The sequence below is a fragment of the Physcomitrium patens genome, chromosome 2 (assembly GCF_059467195.1).
Source record: "Physcomitrium patens ecotype Gransden chromosome 2, ASM5946719v1, whole genome shotgun sequence".
Classification (NCBI taxonomy): Eukaryota; Viridiplantae; Streptophyta; class Bryopsida; order Funariales; family Funariaceae; genus Physcomitrium; species Physcomitrium patens.
The window spans coordinates 23,198,262-23,214,672 of NC_143411.1; positions in this window are offsets into that span (position 1 = coordinate 23,198,262).

Sequence of the window (16,411 nt, forward strand, 5' to 3'; positions counted from 1 at the left end):
ATAATTCTACATGTACAAGATGTATTACCTAGTGGTATTTTATTATTGAAAGGTAATAATAGATAAGAAAATTGGAAGCATTCAAAAAATTGTAATCTTTATTATTTATCTATTGATGATTATATACATCTTGAATTGAAAATTGTACCAATTTATCTTTTTTATTTTATATGTGGTAAAAATAAAGGGGCTACTACCATATTTTTTTGTAATCAATTCTAATGTGGGTGGCATATGGCATATTTAGCACCACTTCTTTCAACTCTTTCTTTAAGAAACTAGATTTGTTCTTATTGTAAGATGACTTTTAGCCATGACTTATTTATTGATAAGGATTAAAGATTTTTTCTATCATATTTGTCATGTATTCAAATTGAGAGTATTTTGGTTGTGCATTTGTATTTTATTTAGATTACATACTTTGTGATTGATTTGAAGCATTCAATGTATTGTGTATAATAATTTTTTTTTACACAACAGCTATCATGTGATATGGCATTAGATACCAAATTCTATTAAATATATGTAGTTTAGTTTGATTAGTGGTTTTTCATCCATTGAGATTTTTTTGTTAGTTGACTTTGTTAATATCAACTAAGGTTTGTATACACAAGTAGAAATTTTTTTTTGACTTGACATTCTTCTCAAGTCAAGTTTAATTAAAGATTTTGAAAGAGAAAAAATTTATTGTAAGGATTTGCTTGAATATGGTGATTTAGCTATTTTAATAAAAAAATAGATTTTTTTTCTATTTTTACACTTATATTCCTAGATTTCTTCTTTGTGATATGAAAGATAGCTTAACTTAGTTGTATATAGATTTCTAATACTTTTTTGAAAATAAATTAGATGTATATTTTTATTTTATTTAGATTACAAATTTTATGATTGATTTACAACACTCAATATTTTTTGTATAATGACCTTTGTTTATACAAAAAAAATATATAAAAGCCAAACATCATTTTATAAGAAAAAAATTCTAAAAAGAAAAGTTTCATTAAAATACATTACAATCAAGTTGCAAAACATATATATATATATATTTATCAAACAAGTTTCACAACAATGTTTTGAATCTATGTGAGCATTATTGGAGTTCAATCACTTATACAATAAAAAATAGCTCTTTAGCTACTAATCATCTATTTTTAATACTTTGATGCCTAATAATAAGTAAGACATGGTGTTATAAATCTTATCACTTTATATTAAGTAATATATAACAATAGTTCATATCTATTCTTTATAAACTTAATTATGCACCATCTTATTATATGTTTCTTTAGTATTCTATTACTTCATTGCTTTTTAGTATAAACTAAATTAGTAAGAATTAAATTATGCTATAATATTATCTTTAAAATAATTAGGATTGATCTAATATAATCATATTATATCTTTGTTGCTACTAATAATCTTCACAAATATAATTAACACTTATAATTATATAGATTAAATAAGATAGATAGAAATTAATAGAAGTAAGTAAATTTGATGATATCTTGTTGACAAGCTCTTTAGAAGCTTTATACATACAAATTTGGCATTATATGAATTTATAGGTGATTAGTAGGTTGAAAATTAGATCAATAAGTTGGCCACATATTATACATGTTAATAACTTGAGGTACAAGTTGGCCATGAGGCGCTTATATAATAAACTTGTTTTACAAGTTAGACATTTTTTTTGTAAATTGAATACATGTCAAAGGTCCTATAAAACATTGCAACACAATTCTTACTTATGTAGTATATATGGAAGCAAGAGTGAGGTCTTTCTTATTCTTCTCAATGCCTTTCTTGTTCTTAGTCTTATGTTAAGAGTCTCTAATCTTCTTATCTTTAGAAATAGCCATTCTATTTTTAATATTAAACCATCATTAATCAATTATTTTTTCTTTTTTAATAACATAAGAGTATATTGACTCTTTGTTTTTTTGTGATTCATATCCTTGACATTGATTGGACTACTAGTCTCTTTAATTAACAAAATTTTTGAAATTTGTAGTATCTTAGTTAGTCTAGACTATGTATAGCTAAATTATTTATCAATGGAAGGAGGTGTGGTATAAGTAAAAGAGTTTTTTTTTACAATTATAAAGATTTCATGCAAAGTGAAGAGGTTAAAGTTGAGGTTTATTATGAAAAATAGAATAAAAGAGATTAAACAATGTGCAGATGAGGTAATATAGTTGGATGAAAGAAGGTGGTACTAAATATGTATTTATAGTTGAGATAGAAGAAGTAGAAGTACAACTTGTGCCTCTTTAGCTTTTGAAGATGAGTAGAATAATTAAGAGTCATAAAATAAATCAGAGTTACCAAGTAATTAAGATTTAAGAAATAATTAAGAATTTTAGTTGTAATATAAGTAGTTTAAAATAGTACATCATTGTATATAACTCAAGGTTCAAAAATTTGTAGTGGCATTAACAAAAAACCATAGTAGCATTTGGTAGATAGAAAATTATAATTGCAATAGGAAGATCCTATATATATATATATATATATATATATATATAATTTCAAATGTCAATACTCTTTACTAAGATCATTTATACAAAGATATTTTAAATGGATATGTGAATTTCTTTTTATTATTATTCTTTTTTGTATCAAAAGTCACCATAATTTTAGTGATTTGAAATAAAAATAAAAAATAAAAAATTATATATATTATTCAAGGAATAAATTAACATATTAAGTACTCTAAAAATTTTAATGTGGCAAATTAATCAAGGCTTTTAGTGATGAACCTTAAGGGACAACAACTCTATTGATTAATATAATAATAAAATCTATTATATATTCAAAATAATCTTTAAAACGTAAGAGAAGGCTATTCTAATTTTTTAATTAATGTTCATTATTTGAAAAAATACCAAGAAAGAATAAAATGTTTCTTAATAAGTGACCTATAATTAAGTATTTTCAAGATAAAAGTTACAAAATAATTAAACTAAAAGGCTAAGAAAGAGAAGTGTGATTAGAAAAAATAGAACCACAAAGAATACATTAATTTATGTTATGATTATAAAGACAATCCTAATAGAGAAGCAAAACCACAAGTACCAATGTCACTAATATTTTAAAGATTATAACATATTGTAACATATTATAACATGATTTTTTTTCTAAATCTTTATTTTTTCTAAGTATTTTTTTTTATTCTTACTTGAGTTTTATTAAACCTTTATTTTTTTAAATACATATGTATATATTAATAGATAACTTAAACTTTAAAAGTTGGTGTAATATTTTTTATTTGAGAAATTAAAAAAATATTATATGCCATATTACTGTCACGGACATAATCATGTAAGCTAGTAATTACATATACAAATAGGTAGAAGTAAGTAAAAGTAGGTAAAAGTAAGTTAATTCTATAGTATTTAATATAGAAGCTTCCTAAAAGCTTCATAGACGCTGCTTTGACTTCATAGGTATCTTTAATTGACTTTTTGGATTAGAAACGTGGTCAACAAGTTGGCCATGTGCCACACATGTTGTTAACTTGAAGATCAAGCTAACTATGTAGCCTACACGTAGAAAAACTTGCCTTGTAAGTCAAGGCATGGGTTCTACAAAGTCAACACATATTGGAGGTCCTATAGAATGTCGCCATGTAGCCTCTAGTTAGATAGTATATATAAAGACAAGAGTGAAGGCTTCTTCACTCTTATCAACTCCTTTCTTACTTCAAGTCTAGTTTCAAGGGTCTCTAGTTTTCTTGTCTTTTGGCAATAGCCATTCCAATTTCTCTTTCAATATACATACTTGTTTATTTATATTTTATTATCTTTCTTTGAGTGAAGGCTCACTTGTCTGAATTGTTTTTTCATCAAGTTCTTGTCCTTGACAGATTGACAAGAGTACACCTACAATATCAGAGCTTTGTCTAATCTTGATTAAGAGTGGATTACTTCTTTTTCTTGATAAGATATAAGCATATTAGAAGTTGCAGATTACCCTCTTCTAAACTGATATTGTCTTTAGTATTTTCTTTGTTCTCAAGTCCTCTCTTCTATTTGTCTTGAGCAATATTAGACATCTTCTCTTTTTTAAGTGTTATCATGGCAGAACTTGTTGAAATGAAGAGTGCAATGGCACAAATGTAAGAGCAATTGAGGGAATTAATGCTTGCGATGCATCAACTCAATTTACCACCACAAGGAGCAACAAGATTGGCAAGAAGTGAAGATATAGAAATGGTTGGAGCTGCTTCAACATCTGCACCAAATCATGTCCTTTCTCCTATGGTGGAACGCCCTTCAAATGTTAGAGAATGAAGAATTCCCTATTCGAGAAGTTTGATGGCACCAGATCCAAGTTTCGAGGATTTATCAATCAAGTGCAACTTGTGATTGAACTTCAATCCCAAAGCTATCCAACTCCAAGATCGCAAGTTAGATTCATTGGTACACTTCTTTCAGGTTCAGCACTATCGTGGTTTTCATCTTTTCTTGAACGACGAGATCCAATATTGGATAATCTAGAGACTTTTTTGGTGGAGTTTCGATCCATGTATGGAGAACATGATGCAATTCGTGTTGCAACCAATAAGATCCGTATTTTATGACAAGACAATCGATCAGTAATGTTATACGCTTCATAATTTTGACAACTTGCAACTAATATCAAGTGGGATGATGCTGCACTTATTAGTCAATTTTTCTACGGATTACAATATGAGATAAAAAAATTAATGCTCAACTTACCTGATCCTCAAACATTGAGTCAAGCAATTGACTTTGCTGTGAAGTGCGACAATCATCTTTTTGAATTCTGATCTAAGAACCATACAAGTGGACCTCAACGTTACTATAATTCAATGGCAACACCAACACCTCTTCAACACATACATTCGAAAGTAGAGGATATGCAAATTGATGCAGTACGTTTCAAACCTCTTATTGAGCAAGAAAAGACTCGTCGTCGTCAAGAAGGATTATGTTTATATTGTGGAGAACCTAAGCACACTGCTCAACATTGTCCAAAGAAACGATGCAATCACAAAATGAGGAGTATGGTTGTGAAAGAAGACAATATGTCGGAAAATGAGTTTGTCCAGCTACAATAGGGACCGTGCGGCTGGAACCTTGCACAATATCTAGTAAAGGTCCTATTCTCTCCTCAGAGCCCTCTCCTTGTTTTACATTAAATGTTATTTGAAGACCTAAACATTACAAAGTCTCTGCCTTGTTAGATTCAGGAGCCTCAGCGTGTTTCTTAGATGAAGAATTTACTAAAAGACATAGCATATCTTTAGTAAAGAAAACTAAACCCGCTCATATAGAAGTCATAGATGGTCGTCCATTGTCTTCTGGAGATATTACTCACGAAATCCTTCCTATAGAAGTAATAATAAATGGTCATAATAGTTTTGTAGTATTTAATATCATTAGATCTCCCTCTAATCCAGTCATTTTAGGTTTATCGTGGTTAGAAAAATACAACCTTCAAATAGATTGGATTTTTTGAACTCTTACTTTCTCTAAAAGTATAACTAACAATGTAGCTAATCAAGTAGAAAGTCATAAGTTCAGTTTAATTAAACTCGTATTTATAGGTGCAAAAGCTTTCTTGCATGCTGCTATGAAAGAATCACCATATATTATTTATGCCACACCCGTTTCTACTGGTGAAAAGACTTCAAGTGGCATTCCAAGCCAATATCAAGAATTTCAAGATATATTTGAAAAAAAGAATGTGGATACACTGCCAAAACATTGTCCCTATGATTGTTCAATTGACCTTCAAGAAAGAGCACAACCGCCATTCGGACCAATCTACAGTTTATCACAAAATGAGTTGGCTGGACTCAAGGAGTATATTGAAGAAAATCTAGCCAAGAATTTCATACGCCATTCTAAATCTCCGGCAGGAGCTCCAATTCTATTTGTGAAGAAAAAAGATTGATCATTGCGGATGTGTGATGATTATCGAGGACTAAACAAGATTACCATCAAGAACAGGTATCCACTATCTTTAATATCTGGACTTCTTCATCAGCTGAATCAAGCTAAGATCTATACAAAAATAGATCTTTGAGGAGCATACAATCTAGTACGCATCAAAGAAGGAGATGAATAGAAGACAGCGTTTCAAACTAGGTATGGACATTTTGAATACAACGTCATACCTTTTGGACTTACAAATGCACCAGCAACTTTTCAACATCTAATGAATGATGTTTTTTGAGAGTTTTCGGACGATTTTGTGGTCTATTATCTAGACGACATCTTGATCTATTCTAAGAATCCAAAAGAACATGAACTTCATATTTGTCATGTGTTACAAAAATTAAGAGATGCAGGACTCTATGCCAAGATAGAAAAGTATGTATTCCACACTACTCAAGTCGATTTCTTAGGTTACATCATTTCAAATGATGGACTTATGATAGATCCTAAGAAAGTTCAAACTATTATAGATTGGAAGATACCAAAAATGGTAAGAGATGTCCAATGTTTTTTGGAATTTGCCAACTACTATCGGATCTTCATCAAAGTCTTCTCTCGAGTTGCAGCTCTACTTACACATTTGATTTGTAAAGACAAACTCCAATGGAATCAAGAAGTGGAAGTTGCTTTTGAATCTTAAAAGACAGTGTTTGTTTCTGCACCAATCTTGTATCATGTTGATTTTTCCAAAGCATTCTTTATGGAAACAAATGCATCGGACTTTGCTCTAGGTGTGGTTCTATCACAAATGGGAACAGATGACAAACTTCATCCAGTAGCCTTTCATTCAAGAAAATTTTTAGTAGAAAAAATCAATTATGAGATCCATGACAAAGAACTTCTTGCAATTGTGGATTCTTTTCAAGAATGGCATCATTATCTAAAAGGCGCTTCCAGTCCAGTCACCGTGTATACGGATCACAAGAACCTCGAATATTTTATGTCAGCACGCGTATTAAATTGTTGCGAAGCTCGTTGGAGCATGTCTTTATGAAGATTCAAGGTCATCATCACTTATCGGCCAAGAAAACAACAAGGTTTGTCTGATGCCTTATCTAGACATTTTTATCTTGCACCAAAAGAAGAAGATGTAGCTTTTGAGCAATAAAGAACAGTTCTCTTGAAGCCGGAGCAATTTCATCTTCGAGCAATAAAATCAACATTGACTGTTGATTTAATTTTTCTTAAGCAAGTCCAGTTAAGTATGTCTTTAGACCCTCTTGTTCATGATATCAAGAATAATTCTTCTAAATCTCATGATCCCTCTAAATTTGAATTCAAGAACAACCTACTCTATTTTAAAGGACGCCTATATGTTCCAGAAAGAGTAGCACGTTTACGTGTTCTTCAAGCTCGTCACGACTTCCCAGCAGCAAGACATTTTGGATATGATAAGACTTTGGAGCTGATATCTAGGGATTTTTGGTGGCCTCAAATGTGGAAGGCAGTTGAAGACTTTGTACAATCATGTGATGTTTGCTCAAGATCAAAAACTCCTCGTTATCAACCTTTTGAACTTCTTCAGCCATTACCCATTCTAGAACAACCATGGTCTTCTGTTTCTATGGACTTCATCACGGATCTTCCAATCTCAGGTTCTTATGACTCTATATTCGTGATAGTAGATCGTTTTACCAAGATGGCACATTTTGTACCATGTACAAAATCTATCACAAGTGAAGAATAGCTAAGCTCTTTCTTGACAATATCTATCGCTATCATGGATTATCCAAGGATATTATATCAGATAGGAAAACTCAATTTGTATCAAGATTTTGGCGGACTCTTTTCAAGATTCTAAAAGTGCATATAAAACTATCTTCGGCATTCCATCCTCAAACTGATGGACAAACGGAGCATGTTAATCAAGTTTTGGAGAAATATTTAAGATGTACCATTAATTACAAACAAGATGATTGGACAACTCTTTTACCATTGGCAGAGTTTGCTTACAATAATACAGTACATTCTTCTACAAAACAAACACCTTTTTACTAATTATGGTTATCATCCACGACTTGATACTTTTAACTTTTCAAAAGTTGATAATCCTGCTGCGAAAGATTTAGCAATTCATTTATCAGAGTGTCATGGACATACATTGGAAGATTCTTCGAATATTCTTCTAGAATATTCTCTAAAGATTCTCTAAAGATTCCTTTAGAAGGTTCTAGAAGATTCTTAGAATATTCCCTAAAGATTCTTTTAGAAGGTTCTAGAATATTCTGATAGATTCTAGGAAGTTGCTCGAGAAGTTTCCTAATTAGTAGAAGTTGTTGGAGAAGCATCCTAGTTAGCGGAAGTAGCTCGAGAAGCTTCCTATTCAGTAGTATATATAGGAGTCGAGGCTGAAGGGTTCTTCAGTCTCGACAACACATCTCTTGGAGTTCTAGCTCACCTTTCTGGTGTTGTTCTTGTACTCATCTGTTTAATCTAGTTTTGCCACTTCTTCTTGAACTTCTTGTTAGATTTCAAGTCTGTATTTTGTGTTCGTGACAATTTGTCGAGACTGCATTTTCACTGGTATCAGAGCTAGTTCCTTCTTGTTAGAGAGTGGATTACCCCTCTTCTTGAAGGTGTGCTAGTGTTTTAGAGGTTGCGGATTACCCTCCTCTAAACTGATATCTCTTCTTTCTCAATATTGGAGCCTTATTCTTCTTGGAGAGAGTGGATTACCCCTCATCTTGGAGTCTTAAGGCGTTTTAGAGGTTGCGGAGTATTCTCCTCTGAACCAATATTGTCCTCTTGTCAAAACTCTTTTTTCTTCTTTCTGAAGGTTAGCCGAAGGTTAAGACGTTAAAATGGCTGAAAGTTTGGAATCCAAACTAGACGCCATCATAAATGCTCTTGCCTCGTTGTCACATAGGACAACAGAGATCGAAGGAGTCATGGTAGGACTCCATAACAATGGAGCATCTGGGATAGCGCCATCTAAAGCATATCAGCCTCAAACTTCTGCGCCAGAAGAAGCAGTTCTACCTCCATTTCAACAAGATCGAGTAGTCCTACAACGAAAGGAGCCTCGAGTTAGTCTTCCGGATAAGTTTGATGGAACTCGTTCCAAGTTTCGAGGTTTTGTCAACCAAATCAGGTTGATAACAATTTTACAACCAGAACGTTATCCGACGGAGGAAGCGCGTGTTGGGTTTGTTGGAACCTTGCTTACAGCACAAGCTCTGTCTTGGTTTACTCCCTTGTTTGAGAAGCGATCGCCAATCCTGAGCAACTTTGAAACGTTCTTGGAGGCGTTTGCAGAAGCATTTGGCGAGCATGATAAAGTTCGATGGGCTACAACAAAGATCCGATCGCTACGACAAAGAACACGCTCTGCATCAGTCTATGCCTCGAATTTCAGACAATTGGCAAGTGACATTAATTGGGGTGAAGAGGCGTTGGTGAGTCAATTTTATTGGGGCTTGAAAGATGATGTGAAGGACTTGCTGTTATCTCTTCCTGATCCTCAAACGCTCAACGAAGCTATTAGCCAAGCTGTAAAGTGTGACAACCGCCTATTCCAGCGTCGCCAAGACCAACGTCCAAGACACCAAATGACTCGTTACGACGTGACTATGTCTGCAAATAGCTTAAACTCACATTCGGAGGCAACAGACATGCAAATCGACACGGCGCGTGTCCGATCTCTTACTCCAACAGAGAAGAAACGGCGTATGGAGGAAGGATTATGTTTGTACTGTGGAGAAGAAGGTCACAAGGTTGGAAATTGCCCAAAGAAGCAAAATTGGCACCCTGTCAAGACTAGAAGTGTGATGATTCCGGAAAACGACGATGCCCAGCCACAGTAGGAACCGTGCGGCTGGACAATCTAATATCACGACAACAATCAGGTTCCTCCTTCTCTGTCCAACCTGCCCGTTGTTTTACAATTCCTTTGTTTTTAGGCCCTCAAAAACAAAAAACTTTAGCTTTATTGGATTCGGGGGCATCTACTTGTTTTTTAGATGAAGAGTTTGCTAAACGCCACAAGATCCGTTTAGTACAAAAGTCGAAACCTGTTCACGTAGAGGTGATAGATGGACGACCCTTATTGTCAGGCAACGTTACCCACAAATCAGAACCTATAGAAGTGGTGTTTAAGGACCATAGTAGTCACGTTATTTTTAATATTATTAGAACCCCATCAAGCCCTGTTATCCTTGGTCTTTCTTGGTTAGAAGATCATAATCCGTCCATTGATTGGAGACTACGAAGGATAACATTTCCTGAAAAAAATAATAATAAACCTCTTGGTAGAACCTACATGAAGAAATCCATGTTTATTGGAGCGAGAGCGTTCCTAAGATCGTCCAAGGAAGGCGCACCATTTGTCATTTATGCAGCTCCAACTAGCGGCGAGAATATCTCAACATCAAATATACCAGAGCAATATAGGGATTTTGAAGACGTGTTTCAGAAGAAGAACGCCGATATACTGCCGGAACATCGACCATATGATTGCGCCATAGACTTAGAGGAAGGAGCGCAACCACCTTTTGGTCCAATATACAACCTATCGCAGACGGAGTTGGCAGAATTGCGGAAGTACATCGATGAGAATCTAGCCAAGAATTTTATTCGACATTCAAAGTCGCCAGCTGGAGCACCAATCCTATTCGTGAAGAAAAAGGATGGCTCACTGCGGATGTGCGTGGACTACCGAGGACTCAACAAGGTGACCAAGAAAAATCGCTATCCCTTACCTTTGATCTCCGGCCTCTTAGATCAACTTGGACGTGCAAGAATTTTTACAAAGATTGATTTAAGAGGAGCCTACAACCTTGTGCGAATCAAAGAAGGAGATGAATGGAAGACAGCCTTTCGTACAAGGTATGGCCATTTTGAGTACAATGTCATGCCTTTTGGTCTTATCAATGCTCCAACGGTCTTTCAGCATATGATGAACGACATCTTTCGGGAGTACCTCGATGACTTTGTTGTCATCTATCTGGATGATATTTTCATATTTTCCAAGAATGAAGAAGAACATGAGAAGCACGTTTGTTTGGTTCTTGAAAAACTACGCGAACGAGGACTCTACGCCAAGTTGGAGAAGTGTCAATTTCACCAGAATGAGATGGAATTTTTGGGCTTCATTGCGACTACAGAGGGCTTGAAGATGGATCCAAAAAAGGTAGAAGCAATTATATCTTGGGAAGTTTCGAAGACGGTTAGAGATGTTCAGTGTTTTCTTGGATTTGCTAACTTCTATCGGATCTTCATCAAGAATTATTCTCAAGTTGCTGCACCACTCACGTGTCTAACAAGCAAAGACAAGCTCGAATGGGGATCACAAGAAGCAAAAGCATTTCAAGATCTCAAGACGGCATTCACTACGGCTCCAATCTTGGTACACCCTGACTTTGCAAAGGCTTTCTATTTAGAGACCGATGCTTCAGATTTTGCTTTGGGAGCTGTGCTTTCACAGATGGGCATAGACAAGAAGCTTCACCCAGTTGCGTTCTATTCACGAAAGTTCTCTGCTGCTGAGATCAACTACGAGATCCACGACAAAGAGCTGCTTGCTATAGTAGATGCCTTCCAAGAGTGGCGTCACTTCCTCGAAGGAGCTGCACATCCAGTGACTGTTTATACGGACCACAAGAATTTGGAGTACTTCATGACAGCTCGAATTTTGAATCGTCGTCAAGCTCGATGGAATATGTCTCTATCACGATTTGACTTTATTATCACCTATCGCCCTGGAAAACAGCAAGGATTATCTGACGCATTATCGAGGAGATCGTATCTTGCGCCAAAGGCTGGAGAAGCAGCGTTTGATCAACAATGTACAACATTGTTGAAACCAGAAAAATTCAGGATTTTTGCTACTGTTGCAACTATCGATGACGGCTTCCTCAGCGAGGTACGTACTGCGACCATTGAGGATTCTATAGCTCTTGACATCAAACAACGTGTCGATAATGACAAGTTTAAGGTGGAGGGAGATCTTCTGTATTTTGAGGAGCGGTTGTATATCCCGAAAGGACCAACTCGACTCCGAGTACTTCAATCTCGCCATGACTTTCCAGCTGCGGGACATTTTGGATTCAACAAGACTTTGGAGCTCATTTCACGAGATTTTTGGTGGCCCCAAATGTGGAAGGATGTGAAGGAATTTGTCCTTTCTTGTGATGTTTGTTCAAGATCCAAGATCCCTCGACATCGTCCGTATGGACTTCTCCAGCCATTGCCTATTCCACACCGACCATGGTCTTTAGTTTCTATGGACTTCATTACGGACCTACCGCCATCGAATTCATTTGACAGCATCTTTGTTGTGGTAGATCGATTTACCAAGATGGCGCATTTCGTGCCTTGCAAGAAAACATCGTCAAGTGAAGACACCGCAAGACTCTTTCTTAATAACATATATCGTTATCATGGCCTACCAGATGATATCGTGTCGGATCGAGGTACTCAGTTTGTATCCAAGTTTTGGAGGTCCCTCTTTGAGATATTGAAGGTGGATATTAAGCTCTCTTCGGCTTTTCATCCTCAAACTGACGGTCAAACGGAGCGGGTGAATCAAGTTTTGGAGCAATATTTACGATGCACCATCAACTATCAACAAGATGATTGGACTGCATATCTACCGCTTGCTGAGTTCGCATACAACAACACTCTTCATGCGTCAACTCAACAAACACTATTCTTCTCCAACTACGGATACCACCCCAAGCTCGATTTATTGAGTTCTTCAGCAAATAACAACCCAGCAGCTGAAGGATTTGTGAAGCAACTATCGGAGCTTCAAGCGACGTTGAAGCTTCAATTGCAATCTGCCCAAGAGAGTTACAAGGCATCTGCAGATAAATATCGAAATGAGGTGCCTACTTTTAAAGTTGGAAGTAAAGTATGGCTTCTTCGACGGAATATCAAGACCAAGCGGCCATGTGACAAATTGGACTATCGGAGATTAGGGCCATTTGTTATCGGGAAGCAGATCAATCCGGTGGCATATCGTCTGGAGTTACCAGCTACTATGAAGGTACATCCAGTCTTTCACGTGTCTTTGTTGGAACCTTATCGAGAGTCAGCTTTTCCCCAAAGAGTACAAAGTCCGCCACCAAGTATCGAAATTGAAAACCATGAGGAATACGAGGTAGAAAAGGTACTAGATTCACGGCATAATAGAAGAAAATTGGAGTATTTAGTGCATTGGAGTGGATACGACATCAATGAACGAACGTGGGAGCGTGCCGAAAATCTTGCTAATGCGCCAAAAAAGGTACAAGAATTTCATCAACGATATCCTCATAAACCTAAGCCAATTCAACGATAGCTTCTTGCTGAAGCTTGCTCATCAAGTAGCATAAAAAGGGAGGAGGGCACCTCCAAAACCCATAGTTCGATAGTGTAGAACTTTGTTAGCAACTATAGTTTGCTCTCATCATTTTAGCCTTTAGACATGGATAGTCAAGATACTACACTTGTTATGTCATCTCAAGCGACTAGCTCACGAAGACGATCGCGAGATGAAGAACCGCCTGCACCACGACGACGTCGAAGGATACCGAGCAACAGATCGCTAGTAATTGTATTTGAAGTCGAGCCTGCCTACGATGGTCAGTCAGAAGGTGTGTTTGGAGGACAGTTTCACAATGAAGACACAGAAGTCCACGCTTGGTCAGAGGTTGAAGGTGTTGGTCACTACCGTTGGCTCCAAGGGCCGATGAATCATTTGCCTCGCAAACAACAATTGGAATTCATAGCGGATGTGATGCGACAGATTTTCATTTTCTTGCGTTGGTATTGACTGATAACAACATTGCTTCTCGGAGACCTCGAAGCTAAAAGAGGAGGTGATGTCATGGACATACATTGGAAGATTCTTCGAATATTCTTCTAGAATATTCTCTAAAGATTCTCTAAAGATTCCTTTAGAAGGTTCTAGAAGATTCTTAGAATATTCCCTAAAGATTCTCTTAGAAGGTTCTAGAATATTCTGATAGATTCTAGGAAGTTGCTCGAGAAGTTTCCTAATTAGTAGAAGTTGTTGGAGAAGCGTCCTAGTTAGCGGAAGTAGCTCGAGAAGCTTCCTATTCAGTAGTATATATAGGAGTCGAGGCTGAAGGATTCTTCAGTCTCGACAACACATCTCTTGGAGTTCTAGCTCACCTTTTTGGTGTTGTTCTTGTACTCATCTGTTTAATCTAGTTTTGCCACTTCTTCTTGAACTTCTCGTTAGATTTCAAGTCTGTATTTTGTGTCCGTGACACAGAGCTACATGCAACGATGAAGGCGTAGTTAAAAGAGGCTCAAGAACAACAAAAGGTCAATGCGGATGTCTGTCGAAAGAAACAACCATCATTCGTCTTGGGTGATAAGGTATGGCTACTTCGTCGCAATATTAAGACCACTCATCCTTGTAACAAGTTGGACTATCGAAGCCTAGGACCATTTTCTATTTTTGCACAAATCAATCCAGTTGCATATCGTTTACATCTACCAGGGTTAATAAAAATCCATCCAATATTCAACGTGTCTCTTCTTGAACCATACAAGACAATGGACATACCAAGAAGACGATAAGCTCCACCTCCTCCTATAAAAGTGGAAAATAATGAAGAGTTTGAAGTAGGAGAAGTCTTAGATTCAAGGCGACGCCGAAATAAATTAGAATATCTTGTCTATTGGCACAGACATGGTATTAGTGAACGCACATGGGAGCCAATAAAGAATCTTGCAAACACAGCAAAGGCGGTGGAGGCTTTTCATCGACGATATCTATCAAAATCAAGATGAAAACCTTCTTTATAAAAGAAACAACATCTAGGCAAGATAACATTCTACTTTCAATTCTTATTCGTAGCTTCTTTGTAGTAGTGACGCTCAGGAGATGGAGAACCAATAACCAGTGGATTCGACTCAAGAGCCTTCATTTGCTGACCTGTAAGATGAGACATTACGATTGTCACAACCTTCAAGACGACGCAATCGAGATGAAGATCTTCAAGAACGACATGTTCTTCCTCGAATAGATGGCGAGATATAACGCGTTTGGTATCACGATTTGGGAAGGGACTCTCGATGTTTGGTGATTTTGCTAGAGGTAGGAACAACTCCTGATGGTGTTCCAAATATTCTATTCGAAGGAAGTTATGAAGGCCTCAACAATGATCAAATAACTGGGTGGACTTTCCGCCCTGGTATGGGACACTACTGATGGTTGAGAGGCCCTATCAATCATCTTTGAAGAGAATAAAGATCAAAGTATGTGGCGAATACAATTCGTCGCATCATAGATTTCCTCAACATATGATGACCGCTCCTCATAGAACTCGTCCCTAGAAGGGGGGGTAATGTCACGGACATAATCTTGTAAGCTAGTAATTACATATACAAATAGATAGAAGTAAGTAAAAGTAGGTAAAAATAAGTTAATTCTATAGTATTTAATATGAAAGCTTCCTAGAAGCTTCATAGACACTGCTTTGACTTCATAGGTGTCTTTAATTGACTTTTTGGATTAGAAACATGGTCAGAAGTTGGCCATGTGCCACACATATTGTTAGCTTGAAGATCAAGCTAATTTTGTGGCCCATACGTAGAAAAACTTGCCTTGTAAGTTAAGGCATGTGTTCTACAAAGTCAACACATATTAGAGGTCCTATAGAATGTCGCCACGTAGCCCCTAGTTAGATAGTATATATAGAGACAAGAGTGAAGGCTTCTTTACTCTTGTCAACTCCTTTCTTGCTTCCAGTCTAGTTTCAAGGGTCTCTAGTTTTCTTGTCTTTTGGCAATAGCTATTCCAGTTTCTCTTTCAATATACATACTTGTTTATTTATATTTTGTTACCTTTCTTTGAGTGAAGGCTCACTTGTCTGAATTGTTTTTTTATCGAGTTCTTGTCCTTGACAATTACATAATAAAATTTATCATTTCATAACCAAATTTATTGTACTTATTTCAATAATAACTAATTATTTTATCACATCTAATTATAACTGTATTATTTTAGATTGTGACATACTTTTAAAACACATGAAAATATCTTTGTATCTTTAGAATATACTTCTAACAAATTTAATAAGATTATTGCTAATTTATCTTGGTTTATTTTTTATGATTTGATATCATGAAGCAAATGCTTTTTAATATCTTTTATTAAAAAAACTTTATTTCATTATAAAATTTTCTGATACACTTCAAATTTTCATTAAAGTCATCTTTTTAAACATATATAACAGTTTTTTTTCATTCTCTACATAATATCTTTCAATTCAATTGAATTTATTTATGTTACAAAGAAAAAGTTTTTTTTTCAAAGTTTCACATTCTTCCTTCAATTGCCCAATTGTCACAACTTCTTCAATGTTATTTGGCTAAGTGCATATTAATAAGGTTTATTAAGTTTTGCGTAAGTAAAAAAACGATTATAGCAAGTTTAGATTTGTAAAGGTAAAAGGACCTCTCTTATTTTAAATTATTCATAAAAACTGGAA